This window comes from Desmodus rotundus, chromosome 8 (genome assembly GCF_022682495.2).
Source record: "Desmodus rotundus isolate HL8 chromosome 8, HLdesRot8A.1, whole genome shotgun sequence".
Lineage (NCBI taxonomy): Eukaryota > Metazoa > Chordata > Mammalia > Chiroptera > Phyllostomidae > Desmodus > Desmodus rotundus.
In genome coordinates this window covers 84,780,945-84,795,990 of record NC_071394.1, presented here as the reverse complement: position 1 = coordinate 84,795,990, position 15,046 = coordinate 84,780,945, and the positions used below count along the sequence as shown (strand labels likewise).

General features: G+C 47.2%; 1 protein-coding gene across 4 annotated transcripts in view; it reads right to left on the bottom strand.

The window, feature by feature from the left end:
• The window catches only part of FAM3D (FAM3 metabolism regulating signaling molecule D), a 36,848-nt gene extending 29,429 nt beyond the window's left edge, over nt 1–7,419 (bottom strand). Inside the window, exons 1-2 of one of the 4 annotated variants that reach the window (XM_045192281.3) lie at nt 7,098–7,419; nt 6,062–6,277 (exon numbers count right to left, since the gene is read on the bottom strand). The gene's annotated coding sequence lies outside the window, so the exon portion shown is untranslated. Of the gene's footprint in view, nt 1–5,054; nt 5,281–6,061; nt 6,278–7,097 lie in introns of those variants that run through there. The other 3 variants (XM_045192282.3, XM_024556596.4, XM_024556600.4) reach the window with 3 other exon arrangements.
• Nucleotides 7,420–15,046: the final 7,627 nt, after the last annotated feature.

Here is a 15,046-nt window from a genome sequence, read left to right as displayed (position 1 = left end):
GTTTTTCTAAAGCCGAACTCTGTCCAGAGGCCCTGCTCAGACTTCAGACTCTAACTAGTCTTCTCTGGAAATTCAACCTTGGGTCATTGTGCTCATCATCCCTGGAAATTCTCTGGTTTAAGTGTTGTCACCAAAGGTGGGGGAGGGGGAACTGTTTTTCCATTGGCTTCCTTTAGCTCCACAAGGCATGGGCAGGGAGTCATTGCAAGGGAGGAATCGTGTGGGGGATGGAAAGTCTTGTCGGGGATGCAAACTACAGAGGGAGCTCCAGGGCCTGAGGGAGACCAACTCAGTAAGAACGAACTAAGCCTGAGGTAGAGAGCCAGGAACAGAAAAAAAAAGAACAAGAGACCCTAAGAGACTGAAAATGACAGACACGTGCACACACAGCCGAGTGAGTGGTTGCTGAGTCCGGCAGGAACCGGGGATGTGCACAGCCCTGCCCAGGCCCAATTTTCTCTTGCCATGAGTTTCTAACCATCACGTCCCAGGCCTCTGTGCGGTAATCAAGGTAACCAGAGGGTGCCTTCATTCTCTAAGTGGTCCTTGTAAAGTCCTGGTATTTATAGGCAATTATTGACCATGTCACCAATACAGAGGGAGATAAACAGTGAATAAATCTATAAACAATAAGGCTGGTGGTTCCAACAATTTGTCCTAGTGACATTTATTTCAGAAGGAAATAAGCCCCTTATTTCCATTATGCCCTGTTTTAATTTTATTTATTGGTTTTAATGGTTTTCCCCAGCTCCAGCCAGTGGTAGAATTATTGGCCGTGCAGGGCCGCACAGCAGGAGATGAAGGAGGACAGGAAGGGGAGCAGGGTTCTCAGAGCTCTTACCCTCACGTTCCTGAAATGTTTCCCAGAATAAGACCTCAGGCAGGCACTGCCATGAGACCCTGCCTTATTTTAACTAAATCCTACAACAGCTCAGTGAGGATTTGGAGAAACACAGAAAAGTCAGGTCTCACAGGTAGTAGGAGTCAGAGGAAGAAAGATCTCGGAGACAAACCCAGGCACTCACCTGACGATATGTTACTGATTTTAGAGAGAGAGGAAGGGAAAGAGAGAGAAATATTGATTGGTTGCCTCCCATACGCACCCTGACTGGGGGATTGAACCTGCAACCTAGGTATGTGTCCCAACTGGGAATTGAACCCACAAACTTTTGGTGTACAGGATGACACTCCAAGCAACTGAGCCACCTGGCCAGGGCAGGGGCCCACATTCTTAGCCACTCTGTTCCATGTCTGTAGACCAGGGCTCAACGGTTTTTTATAAAGGACCAGAGGGGAGGTATTTTGGCCTTTTTGGGCAGTATGCTCTCAGTCGCGACTACTCGACTGTGCCATTGTAGCAGGAAAGCAGCTGTGGACAGTACACAAATGAATGAATGTGGCTGTGTTCTAGTAACATTTTGTCAAAACAGGTGGTGGCCCGGTTTGGCTGTGGCCCATAGTTTATGGACCCTAGCTCTGGGTGTGGCCCTTGTTAGTGCAGGGTGGACTTGAGCCCAGCTGTTCCCTTTGCTGGGCTTCAGCCTGCTTGGGTGTGGGAGGCCATGATGGTGTCGAGGGAATGCCATGTGGGGTTAGGGAGAGTCCCTAACATTCTGTCCCTCCTCCCTCCCTGCCAGCAGTGCCCTCCTCACAGAGGGGGTCCACCAGCCCGCTGCTTGTTTTGCCGGCCTCAGCTGCTGGCCCTCTGTCCTCATGTGGGTTTTCGGGGGGACTTTCCTCCCAGTTAACCTGACTAGATTATCACCGGAAGGTGCTTTGCTCAGTGCCTGGCACCCAGGAGGCCCCCCGTAAAGGGCAGCTCTGGCTGTGTTTGCACCTTCAGGCCTGCAGAGGCCTCATCTCGCTTGGGAATTGTAAGTCTGTGTGACGCAGCAGTTAAGAGTGGGGGTTTGGAGCCCCGTCTGGGTTCTGCCATGGATCTGTGGACATAATCTTCTCTCAGCCTCAGTTTCCTTGTCTGTGCACGGCCATCAGAATCTTTCATTTGGTGAAGATTTAATGAGAGAATGCACCCAAGGAAGATGGGACACAGGAAGTGCTCCTGACAGTTGTTAAGCAAACAGGCCCCTGTTTTCTCCTTTGGAGATGTTCCTTCCACCCTCCCTCCCAAGGAGGCAGCAATCCCTCCGGGATGAGAGAAAAGTGTGCTCAGAGGGGCAGTGAGCTCGTCCAGGATGTGAGAGAGCAGCAGGAGAAAGGGGGAGGCCATGAGGCCAAACATGCAGCCCATCAAGCATCAAGGGAGGTGGGATAATCTGAGGCTGCTGGGCATCTTTGGGTACATGAGCCCGAAAGGCCAATTTGTACCTCTTTGTTGAGAACCTGGCTATGGGTCACCAGAGGGGACTAATTGGATCGGGGAGAGGCTGCCTGGGGCATCTGGGTTCACCCCTGACCGTGGCAGGCCTGCTGTCGGCCAGTCTGAATTACTTTAGCAGGTCAAGCATGAGGGAGTTCATCTCCAACCCAGTGGGTAATTCTATTCCTTTCTGACAGAGGCAGCTGGGGCTTAGCCTCTTTGATTAACCAAGGTGGCGGCCTTCACAATGAAGTCAGCTGGCTCTTGGGAAGGCATTGGGAGATAAATCTTCTCTGGAGAGGTGTGGGATCCAGAGATCTCTGAAGGAGAAAGAACCTTACTAGTAATCATAATAATGATTCTAATAAATATTATTATTGTTAGCCTGCCCACTTTGGACCCTGTGTCCTTCCATTTAACCTTCCTAACAACCTTGTGAGGTAGATTCTTTTATTAACTGCATTTCAGCCATGAGGAAATTGGGGCTTGGAGAGATCAAGTGACTTGCCTAGGTAGAAAGTGACTCACATGAGGCTTCCGGCCAAGTTGGAGGCGTAGACACACTGTGCCTCCTTGCATAACCACAAGAAGGGCAACAACAATTTGAAGACAAAAAACAACCAGAACTGACAGAAAATTGAACTGTATGGAAGTCCGACAACCAAGGAGATAAAAAGAAACATTCATCCAGACCGGTAGGAGGGACGGAGACAGGCAGCCAGGGCGGAGAGGACTCGTGGCAAGGCAGCGGCTGGTGGATCCAGAGAGGTGGTGGATTGTGGAATGGGGCAGGCCAGGCTTCAGCTAGCAGACCCCACAAGGTGGTGGTTGGCAGACTCTGCAGCCCCACATTCACGCATAGATAAACTGGGAGGAACAGTGGGGGAGTGAAACAGACCGTGCAACCCAGGGCTCCAGCGTGGGGAAATTAAGCCTCAAACCTCTGATTGAAAACACCTGTGGGGGTTGAGGCGGCAGCAGGAGAAACTCCCAGCATCACAGGCTCCCGCCTCCATCTTGGCAGGAAGCCTCATGTGAGTCACTTTCTAACTAGGCAAGTCACTTGATCTCTCCAAGCCCCAATTTCCTCATGGCTAAAATGCAGTTAATAAAAGAATCTACCTCACAAGATTGTTAGGAAGGTTAAATGAAAGGACACAAGATCGAAAGTGGGCAGGCTAACAATAATAATATTTATTAGAATCATTATTATGATTCCTGTTGGAGAGACCCACAGGGGCCTAGAGCATGCACAAGCCCACCCACTCGGGAATCAGCACCAGAGGGGCCCAATTTAATTGTGGGTAGTGGAGGGAGTGACTGAAAACTGGCAGAGAGTGGAGCAAGCGCCATTGCTCCCTCTCAGCCCGTCCTCCACGTACAGCGTCACAGCGCAGCAACCAGCATTACCCTGCCCCAGTGAACACCTAAGACTCTGTCTGCCCCTTTATGTAACAGGTGTGCCAAGACAAAAAGAAAAAAAAATGGCCCAAACGAAAGAACAGATCAAAGCTCCAGAAAAAATACAACTAAGCAATGAAGAGATAGCCATCCTATCAGATGCACAGTTCAAAACACTGGTAATCAGGATGCTCACAGAATTGGTTAAATTTGGTCGCAAATTAGATGAAGAAATGAAGGCTATGCTAAGAAAAACAAAGGAAAATGTACAGGGAACCAATAGTGATGCGAAGGAAACTGGGACTCAGATCAACAGTGTGGACCAGAAGGAAGAAAGAAACATCCAACCAGAAAAGAATGAAGAAACAAGAATTCAAAAAAATGAGGAGAGGCTTAGGAACCTCCAGAACATCTTGAAACATTCCAACATCTGAATTATAGGGGCACCAGAAGGAGAAGAGGAAGAACAAAAAATTGAAAACTTACTTGAACAAATAATGAAGGAGAACTTCCCTAATCTGGCAAAGGAAATAGACTTCCAGGAAGTCCAGGAAGCTCAGAGAGTCCCAAAGAATCTGGACCCAAGGAGGAGCACACCAAGGCACATCATAATTACATTAGCCAAGATTAAGCAGGAGAGAATCTTAGAAGCAGCAAGAGAAAAGGAGACAGTTACCTACAAAGGAGTTCCCATAAGACTGTCAGCTGATTTCTCCAAAGAGACCTTACAGGCAAGAGGGGGCTAGAAAGAAGTATTCCAAGTCATGAAAGGCAAGGACCTACATCCAAGATTACTGTATCCAGCAAAGCTATCATTTAGAATGGAAGGGCAGATAAAGTGCTTCCCAGGTAAGCTCAAGTTCAAGGAGTTCATCATCACCAAACCCTTATTCTAGGAAATGTTAAAGGGATTTACCTAAGAAAAAAGAAGATTAAAAAATATGAACAGTAAAAATGACAGCAAACTCATAGTTATTAACAACCACACCTAAAACAAAAACAAAAGCAAACTAAGCAAACAACTAGAACAGGAACAGAACCACAGAAATGGAGATCACATGGAGGTTTATCAACAGGGGAGTGGGAGGGGGTAAAGGTACGGAGAATAAGTAGTATAAATGGTAGGTAGAAAATAGACAGGGGGAGGGTAAGAATAGTATAGGAAATAGAGAAGCCAAAGAACTTATAAGTATGACCCATGGTCATGAACTATAGGGGGGGGAATGTGGGAGGGAGGGGGTGAGCAGGATGGAGTGGAGTGAATGGGGAGAAACGGGACAACTGTAATAGCATAATCAATAAATCTATTAAAAAAAAAAAGAAAGTGACTCACACGAGTAGAATGACTTTAGCAGTGTTTCCATCCATTGCTTTAGCAACAAGTTAAGTGAGATAGGATGCTTGGAGCCAGGGTGAGGTGGACGTCTATAGCTTTGGTCATCTGTCTAGCATCCATTCTCCCTTCTAATGATTGCCCTCATACCATCATGCAGTTGGGTAGGGCTGGCCCCATTTCTGGCTCCAGGGATGGCCTTGTGTCCTAGGCCAAATGACTGGGGGCCTGTCCTGTGAGACTCCAGGCTAGGCCAGGCTGCCACCCCTCAAACAGGCTGGCCACTGCCCAATGGGAGCTGTGCTAGGCTTGCCAACATTAGTCAGGGGTTGGTCTTATCCGAGGAGGAGCTGCCCCGCCCAACATGTTGGCAAACCATGGCTTCAAGTGTCCCCCACCGCAGGAAGGGCCCCTTGGCTCAGTAGGCTGCCAAATTCCTATTGGATCAGAGTTGCTGGGCCTGTGTGTAAACATGGAGGTGGGCTCAGAAAAAGATGTGTAAAGGATGACCACAAGACAGAATCCAAGGGGCAGCTGCTCCTCTTTGAATGAGACCAGCCAGTCTCTTATTGGCTGGCCTGGCCTGGCTTTAGGTGGTCAGTGGACAGACTGACTGGGGGGGATGGCAGATGTACTAGAGCAGACAGACAGATGGACAGACTGGAGCAAACACTGGGCAAAGCCCACCTCCTCCCCACAGCTGTGCTTGGCCTGGGAGTGACCACCTTGCTATCTCACCTCCCACTACCGGCTCCTGCCCTCTTTGTACAGAACTGTCCCTCTTGCCCCTCCTCCCTCTCCCCCTTCTCTTAGATTCTGCTGTGCACCAAATGCTTACCCACCCTGCCCTCCTACCCCTGCTAGCATTCCTCTGCAAATTTAATCTCAGAGAAGTCTCCTGATTCCTGGGCTATCTCCTTTATGGCACATGTCAAAACTGTTTGAAATGACTATCTGTGCAAGTCGTTCTCTTACTTTCTGGCTAGGACCGTTTCTGCTTTACTAACCTCTCTTAGTCATTGACTTCTTTTTATCTGACATGCAGGTTCAAATGCTCCTTGAAGAAATCACCTGGAAATGTACTGCTGCACCAGCTCTCTTCTAGCCATGGACTTAGAATCAGCTGCATCACAGAGACAGTGCTGCATGGTGGTGGGGAGTACAAATACTCAGCCACACTGCCCAGGCAAGTGGTTTAATCTCTCTATGCCTTGGTTTCCCACCTGCAACATGGGAGTGATAATTGTGCCTTTCTCATAGAGATGATAGGAAGATTAAATGTGTACTTATACAGAGAGTACTTAGCACAGAGTCTGGCACTAAGTAGGTGCTATTGTATGTGTTTTAGTGATATTATTATAGATGCTAGATAGTGAGAACTACAGGGATTAATAGGGGGTATCCAGATGATCACTCCCATTTTACAGATGTGAAAATTTAGTGTTAATTAAAGGAAGGGGTTAGTCTGACATTGCATAGCTAGAAAACCTTTCAAGACCATGAACCTTTGTTGTAACTTTTTAGAACATTATTTTCTAAGAAAAATGAGAGTTGGAGCCAAAGAACAACATTCCTTCTTTTTTCATTCATTCTTCAAATATTTGTGTGGCTCATGGTTGATGGTCCAATGTGTTTTTTGAATGAATAGATGAACAAATGAATGAAGAGGTCTCTGTGGTTAAGAAAAAAGGCTGCCACGTGGGCTATCAGATCCCTGGCTTGCATACGCCATCTCATTCTTGTGCTCATGGCAGACATAATTAATCAATCATGGCTACTTTTTCACTGAGCCTGAACCCCACTTCAGAATCCTCATCAGAGTCCACCATTAACTGATCAGATTTGGCTCTTTGGATAAAAGCTGCCTTTCATAGCCCTGTCTCAGAAATCTCTTTCATTATGTGGTTTCTTTCTTCCTCTCCTTTCATCTTTCTCTCTCAGGCTCTTTCACTCCTTATTTTCCATTCACCCCACTCTCATTTTCCTTTCTCTCAATAATGCAGACCCAGAGGTATTGCCCTTTGAATTCTGGTAGAAACATACCTGAGGGATCAAGGCTCCTACTTCCCTGCTTCCGTCACTGGAGAAGACAAGAGGGTCCAGCTGTTGTCTTGGATCCCTGAGCCAGCCGACCACCACCACCCTGTTAGGAGAGTCTGGCCTTCTGGTCTCAGAGGGGCTGGGGCCTCCCCAGCAGTCCTATAGATGCAGCGGGCCTGGAGGGAGGACGAAGTGTCTCATGATTCACCTCGGGTGGCCAAGTCCTCCTGGCCCTGCCCGGGCTCTGCCCTTCTACAGACAGACCTGGCATAAACTCTCCCTGCCCTGTTAAACATTCTCACCAGGAAGGAGGAAGTTACTCTGAGGTCTCATTGGCAGGAAATGAGTCTAAAGTCTTATGTGGCTGAGTTGCCCCTGGAGCCCTGGCTTGGGCACAGGCTGTGAGTGTCTCTTCCTCAGAGTTCTCCTGGCCTTGGCAGAGGAAGTTCGGATGGGAATTTGAGCAACTCAGTCAGGAATGATAGACCACAGTCGCTGCCTGAGAACACAAATCAAAACAGAAAAACACTGCTCCCCAAACAAATGAGTCCCATGCTGACAACCTCCCCAGGCCCTGGGGATAAAGTGGGGGGTAGAGTGAGTTAGTGAAGGTGCCTTCACCTGCTCTGAGGCCCTAGGTCAGGACGCTGGCTGACCGAGGAAGTAGGGAGGAGGTGAGCCTGGGGGCGGAGACCCAGACTGGGGGTTGGAATGGGGCAGCAAAGGAGGGGTGAAAGGCAACTGCAGATAGTGAGCCTGGATAAGGGAAGGGGGCACCCTTGATCAGGAGTGAGGAAAATAGGGAGAGAAAGTGGTCTGGGAAAAAGAGTCTGCGTTTGGTTTGGGGCACATGGAGTTAGAATTTACAGCTGGAGAGAGAGGGAGGAAGAACAGAGAAGGGACGACGGGTGGTAGGCTGTCAGTGCAACAGTGAGTGCAGTGTTTTGTGCCTCTCTTTCCCTAGGACTCCAGGTGCATTTAAAGGGGCCCAGTGTCCCTCACTGCTGACCATCCCCCCAACATTCCAGGCTTGTCACTTGCAACTCATGGTTCCTATTCCTGAGGCCTTTCTCTCTTTAGGATGAGTTCTTTCCCAGGAGGCACCAAGTTCCTCATGGGCTCCTGTGGGCCGTTCTCACTTGTTTGAAGGCAGGGGATGCTTCTACACTTGGTGATTTCTACCCTGACTGCTTCCAGAAATGCTGTGCAGCCTGCTTGAAATGAATATTCAGGAACATGAGGTCAAATAGCTGCTCAGAAAATAAAGATGAGCCCTGGCTGGTGGCTCAGTTGGTTGCAGCGTCATCCTGTAAACCGATAGGTGGTGGGTTCGATCCTCAGTCAGCACACAAACCTAGGTTGTAGGTTCCATCCTCGGCACGTACAGGAGGCAACTGATTAATGTCTCTGTCTCTCCCTCCCCCTCTTCCCCTCTCCCTCTCCCTCTAAAAGCAATGAAAATATCCTTGGATAAGGATTAAAAAAAAAAAAAAAAAAGAAAAGAAACGAAGTAAAAGCTGAGTATTCAGGAACTAGTGGGAGGATGAGCCTGCTGGGGACTGACATGCCTCCGAGCCTGTGTTCTGTCTGCCCAGCTGATCCCTGGAGTGGGAAAGTAAGCCCCTAGGTGCATGCCCTCTGGGGACAGGCCATGCTTTCCTTTATCCTGACTGGTTTTAGCCCTGGTTTTGTGCCTGCTCCTGCCTCTCCTCTCCTCCCATTCCTTCCCCTCCCCACCTCCTCTCCCCTTCTTCCTCTCCTCTTGCCAGCCTGGACAGTTCTGCTCAGGAGTGGTGCTTCTTATCATTTAGATATGACACACTCTAACTGTTTACAGTCAATAACAATGAACCGTTGAATTAATATCCCGATAAGTTCTGTGAAGAAACCTGTGGCAGCAGATAGCAGAACTTCCGTCACGCAGGGGTGTCCAACCTGCAGCACGCAGGCCACAAGCGGCTCAGGATAACTATGAATGCGGCCCAACACAAAATCGTAAATTTACTTAAAACACGACATTTTTTTTTGTGATTACATGTCGCAATGTATTTAATGTGTGGCCCAAGACAACTCTTCTTCCAGTGTGGCCCAGAGATGCCAAAATGTTGGACACCCTTGATTCAGCAGGCAGTCAGGGAAGCCTCTCTGAGGAGGGGGTTTTGGGGCTCTGCTAGTTTCCTGTTTGTGCTGTAACAGATAGTGGCTTTAAACAATGCAAGCGTGTCATCCTACAGTTCTGTAGGGCAGAGGTCTGACACAGGTCTCACAGGAGACCCAGGTGTTGGCCGGACTGCATTCCTTCTGGAGGCTTGAGGGAGAATGTTTTCTTGCCGTTTTCAGCTTCCCGAGGCCTTCCACATTCTTTGGCTTATGGCCCCTCCTCCATCTTCAAAGCTAGCAGACTTGTACCTTTCTGACCTTCCGTCCTGACATCTTCCAACTCTTCACAGGTCTTGAGGACCCTGTGTACACATTGAGCCCCCTGGATGCTCCAAGACACTCTTCTTGGCTTAAAGTGAGCATATTAGCAAACTTAATTCCACCTGCAACTTTAATTCCCTTTGGCAGTGTAATTAATATTACATAGTCACAGGCTCTGTGTTTTAGGACTTGGGCATCTTTGAGGGCCATTATTCTGCTAATGACGAATGCAACCCTATTTTATTTTCTTTACAGCACTTTCAACAGCCTGAAATGACATTTCCTGAATACTGGCTCATTTGTCACCTGTCTTGCTCTACTGGAAAGTAGGTCTTCTGAGGGCAGAGACCTCGCTGGTGCTGGTCCCTAGAATAGTGGCTGGTACTTAATCAGCAAATGCTCAGTTATGGATTGCTGAATAAATGAATGAATGAATGAGTGCCGGCTCACTTCTGCATTGGTCAATACAGACAGCACTGGTCTGAGAGCCAGGAGCTGTGATCCCCACTTTACCCTGAGCAGCTGTGTGACCCTCTGGGTCTCAGGCATCCTTATAACAGCTTTGGGAGGAAGGGAAGGCCCATGGCAGAGCTTCAGTCTCAGAGAAGCTAATTACCACTGTGAAATCATCCCTTAGTTTTCCTTCCCACGGCAAAGCCCTCACCAAAGCACACGACCTGAGCAGGCATCTGAGTGGACATTCTCCCCAGTATTCACTTAGAGGGGAACCAGCTGGGTCTCTGCACGGGTTCTGAATCCTGTGTGTACCAGTAGATCCCCCACCACCAGCCCGCTCTGCAGGTGGAGAATATGGGCACCACAGTAGATGCTCAATAAACTCTGACTATGCTTTTGACTCTGATTTTGAAAGGGGCCAGTGTGCTTTCTCCTCTCTCTGAGACAATAGCACTGACAGAGTGGGGGTCAGTATCAAGTCTAGTTTAGTGGGATGTTTTGAAAGTGCAATTATTGGTATTGGATAGTTGATTCATTTCCTTGGGGATTGTTGGGGCCAAAGGCTAGCCCAGTGGCCAGGAGGTGGCAGGAATGGTCACCTCCCTTCTATTGCTGACAGACTCAGGGCATGGCTCTGCCGCCAGGAGCTGTAAGCACTCAGGGGAGTAGCTGTGACTCAGTAGCTTATTTCTCTTATTTAATTATAAAAACAATACAGTCCCATCGTGAAAATTTTGGAAAACACTGGACAGCATAAAGGAAAACAAATCAGGCAAACATAACCTCCCATTGGGAACGAGGTTGATATTTTGGCCTATTTCTCTCTTGGGTTGTATAGCAGAAGTCTTCCTGAGCAGCCAGCTTGCACCCTTCTCTGTTCACGTGTCATCATAGCTGACACAACCCCCACATCCTGGAAAAGTGGGAGGCGTGATGTTTTAATGACTGTACACGATCGTATACAAAGCTCCATCTTCATGTACCCTCCTGAGCTGCTGGCCATTCCCACGTGTGTGCGCGTGTGTGTAAAGTGCTGCAGTGAATTTTTGCAGGCACATCTTGTGATCTCTGTGTGCCTTTATTTCCTCCCTTAAAAAAAAATAGAGCCAATAATGCCAGCCTTCCTACACCACAAGGTTTTACGAGGCAAAAGTGATAAATGGATACTAAGTGCTTTCAAAACCATGGGAAAAGAGCCGTCCAGACGGAAGGCCAGATTTTGAGCATTGCCTCTTCAGGTACCACCTCTTCGGGGTGTGTGTGCATGTTTATTTCCTTTTCCTTTTTTTTTGGCTTAAACAACAGACATTTATTGTCTCACATTTTTGGAGGCTGGAAGCCTAATATCAAAGCAATCAGCAGGCTGGTTCCTTTGAAGCTTGTAAGTGAAAATCTGTTCCATGCCTCTCCCAGATTCTGATGCTTACTGACAATTGTTGGTGTTCCTTGGGTTTTAGATAACATCACTCTGATCTCTTCTCATGTTCCCATGATGAACTGCATCTGTATTTTTTCTTTATGTAGGGGCACCACTCATACGACCTTGTCTTAACTAATTACTTCTATAACAACCTATTCTCAAGTAAAGTCACATTCTGAGGTACTGAGGGTTAGCTTCTCAACAGGAAATTTGGGGAGTCATGATTCAATCAGTAATAGAGATCAAATACCGTATTTTACTGTGTATAATGCGCACCTATGTTTTTGGCCCAGACTTTTAGGAAAAAATTTTTGTTTTAACTTTTTAATTCAATGTTTATTTATATTTAGAAACAAAACCGATTGTTGTGTTCTAGGGTATTATTTTGCATATGGATATTGTTATGCTTTCTAAAGTTACACTTTTAATGCATAAGCATAAATAAAAGAATTAAAAACATTCATGTAGCTACAGAATTAGTACTACCCATGTATAATGCATACACTATTTTTCCTCAAAAATTTGGGCAAAAAAGTGCACATAGGTAAATTTTATATATTCTACATCTGCCCTTGTTTCCAATATAAAATCTTCTCTTAGATTTTTAAAACTACCTTACTGATCACTCATTTTCAGTCTCCTTTCCTAATCCTTGAGCCGCTTTATATGTACCCATATTTTGCTGTGTGTGTGTTTCTAAATAGTTGAGAGATTAGGTGGCTGCAGGACCTGGAATAATAGCAGAGGCAGCATTTATGGAGCATTTAGTATTTGCCTGGTGCTCTGGTAAACAAGGCACATGCATAATTTGAATTCATCATCATAACAACAACCCTCCAAGGGAAGTACAATTATTACCTACAAATGAGGAAGCTGAGGCACAGAGAAGCTAAGTGATTTTCCTATGATGACAAGCAGGAAGCTGCAGAGGGACACGCGTGCGCACAACTCAGAGCTGCCGTCAGCAAGGAGAGCTCTGGAATCCCTCAGCAGTACTTCCCTGGGGCTTCAGGATACCTAGGAGTCCTCTGCATTTCTTGAAATAAGGTGCTTTTAAAAAATTGAGCATGTTCCTGGCCAGTAGACAAACTAATCTAAAGATTATTTCCCCAGAGCTGGGGTAGTTTCTGAATTAGAATTCTTCACTCAGAGGGAAAAACCCAGAGGACCAGACCACACCTCCCCGCTCCTGGCATGTCTGAGACAAAATGGCAGAGCAGCGTTGGTGTGTGTGTATGTGTACGTGTTTAAGCATGGATCCCACGGCATGTACTGAGTGTGTGTGCCCAGGGGTTCATAGATGTGTGTGTTTGTATGGGCTGTATCTGACCTTCTGGCTGCCCAAGGACAAAAGAGTTGGTTTACTAATGAAATAAATGTCTATCACATCAATTTTTCTAGTTTTAATCTTTGAGAAGAAACTGGGCCAGAACCTATGCAGGGATTTCTTTGTACAACTTTCAGCATCAAATCAGCAGCATTTTTCACAGCAACCATGGGCCTTGATCACAAAAGAAGCGAGGCGCCTGCTGAAGCCAGGGGAGAAAGGCACAAAGCATCACTATGCAAAGTGGCACCATCAATAAACTACCCACAGTTTACAGTCCTTCTCACCCTTGTTAATCGACCAAATCCAATGTGGCCACATGTGCCTTGTGTCTTGATCTGCTGTATAATAAAATCAGTGCCTTGGCATGAGAGACAGAGCCGACGATAGGATACAAATAGAGTTAGAAATTTCTTTTGCAAGCATTAATAATTCATTCCTCCAGTCATTTCTCTCAGTGTTCCTGCTGTTCCTTTGAATAACAGCAACAATAAACAGTGGGAGTAGAAGTCTTCCATCGATGCCAGGACTAGAGTGGGCAGCCAGGCAGAGGCTCTTGGGCTCGGAGGCCTGGGTCACCAGCAGCCCGGCCAAACTGTCCAGTGTGTGTCTGTTGCTCTGAGGGAGGACAGGGATAGGTGGTTGCATCAGGTCAGAGGTCTGACGTGGATCTCACTGAGCTAAAATCAAGGTGTTAGGGGCTGCATGCCCTTCTGGAGGCTCCAGGGGAAAATTTGTTTTCTTTCCTTTTCTAGTTTCAATAGGCCACTCCCATTTCTTGGCTGTGGCCTTTTCCTCCATCATCAAAGCCAGCGATATTTCACAAGGCATCTTCCATTGCACCTCTTTCTCTGATCCTCTTCTGCTTCCTTCTTCCACTTGTGAGGATGCTTGTGATTACCTTGGGCCCACCTGAATACTCTAAGATCATCTCCCTGTTTGAGGGTTAGCTGATTAGCAAACTTAATTCCATCTGCAGCCTTAATGCCCCTTTGCCATGGAACCTAACATTTATAATACCTGAAATGGGAAAATCACAAGTAATGCTTGTTCATGATAAAATATTCAGAATAGTGCACAGCTATATGAAATAACAATCCAAATGTCCAGTTTTATCTACTCACCAAGACGGAACCACTGTTCACACTAAGTATCCTTCTAGAATTTTCTATGCACATACAAGCATATATATGTGTCTCTCTTGTTTTCTGTTTCTGTCTCTCCTTTTCTGTGCCTTTCTCTGACTCGCTCTCTTGCCTGCTATCCAAGCAGCCATCCGTCAATCCACCCATCCATTCAGGTGGAATGAATTTTACTCCATACCATGGGTATAAGAAATGCCATATTTCTTTATTTTTCTAAATCAAGGTAAATCTCACTCCAAACCTCTGCTTGCCAGGGTGGTGAGAACTCTAGTATCAACCATAATTCAACTTCAGTACCAACCATAATTCTGGAGCTCCCTTCATCCTTCCTGGTTGCCAAAAACTGGGAGTTGGAGGGGATTTGTGATGTTGTAAAAATGGGATCTGGAATCTCCCTCTCTTTCCACATAGCACAGATTTCTCAACAGTCTCCTGTGAAGGATTCCAATGAACACAATGTAAGAAACAGCACGTGTGGAGACGGAAGGCTGTGAGCAGCGTAACCAGTACCAACAGTGCTGCCTCTTGGAAGAGGGATTATGGAGATTTTAATTTTCTTCTTGTCGCAACTCTTCTTCCCCTCTACAATTTCCTCAGTTGACAGATATCTCTTTTCCAATCATTACAATAAAGTTCGTTGCCAGTATTGTACATGTCCACCAGCCTTTGCTTTCAGCTGAGTGCCCCGCTCCCCAGGACCACAGAGTCCTTAAGGGCTGCAGGCATGGGTCTAACAGCACTGCTGAGCCCTTGGAATGGGAACTGGAGGCCTCCCTGCTTCTCTAGGCCATGGGGAGGGCCTGGGGAGGGCCGGGAGTTTGATGGTCTGGAGAGGAAGAACCTGGTTTTCATGGTCACCTCATAGCTTTTTAATTGGGGCTCACAGCTATTGTCCTTCCATTCCAGAGGGGAGGGCTCACCCTGTCTGTCTTCCAGGCAGCCTGCTGGCTGGAATGTGCCCTCCTGCAGTGGGGTCTGGCTTCTCCAGTGACTGAGGGGGCAAACAGAGGTCTAGGGGGCCATGTCCTAAGGTGGGTGACCCAGAGCTTCCTTTTCCAGGGGCTATGCTCTGAGTGGGTGGGTCAGTCAGGATGTGGGCTGGCAGGTCTTCTCCCACAAGTCACCCAGGGCAGGCAGACACTGAGTACATTTGGGAGCTTCTTCACCTTTGGAGAGGGGAACA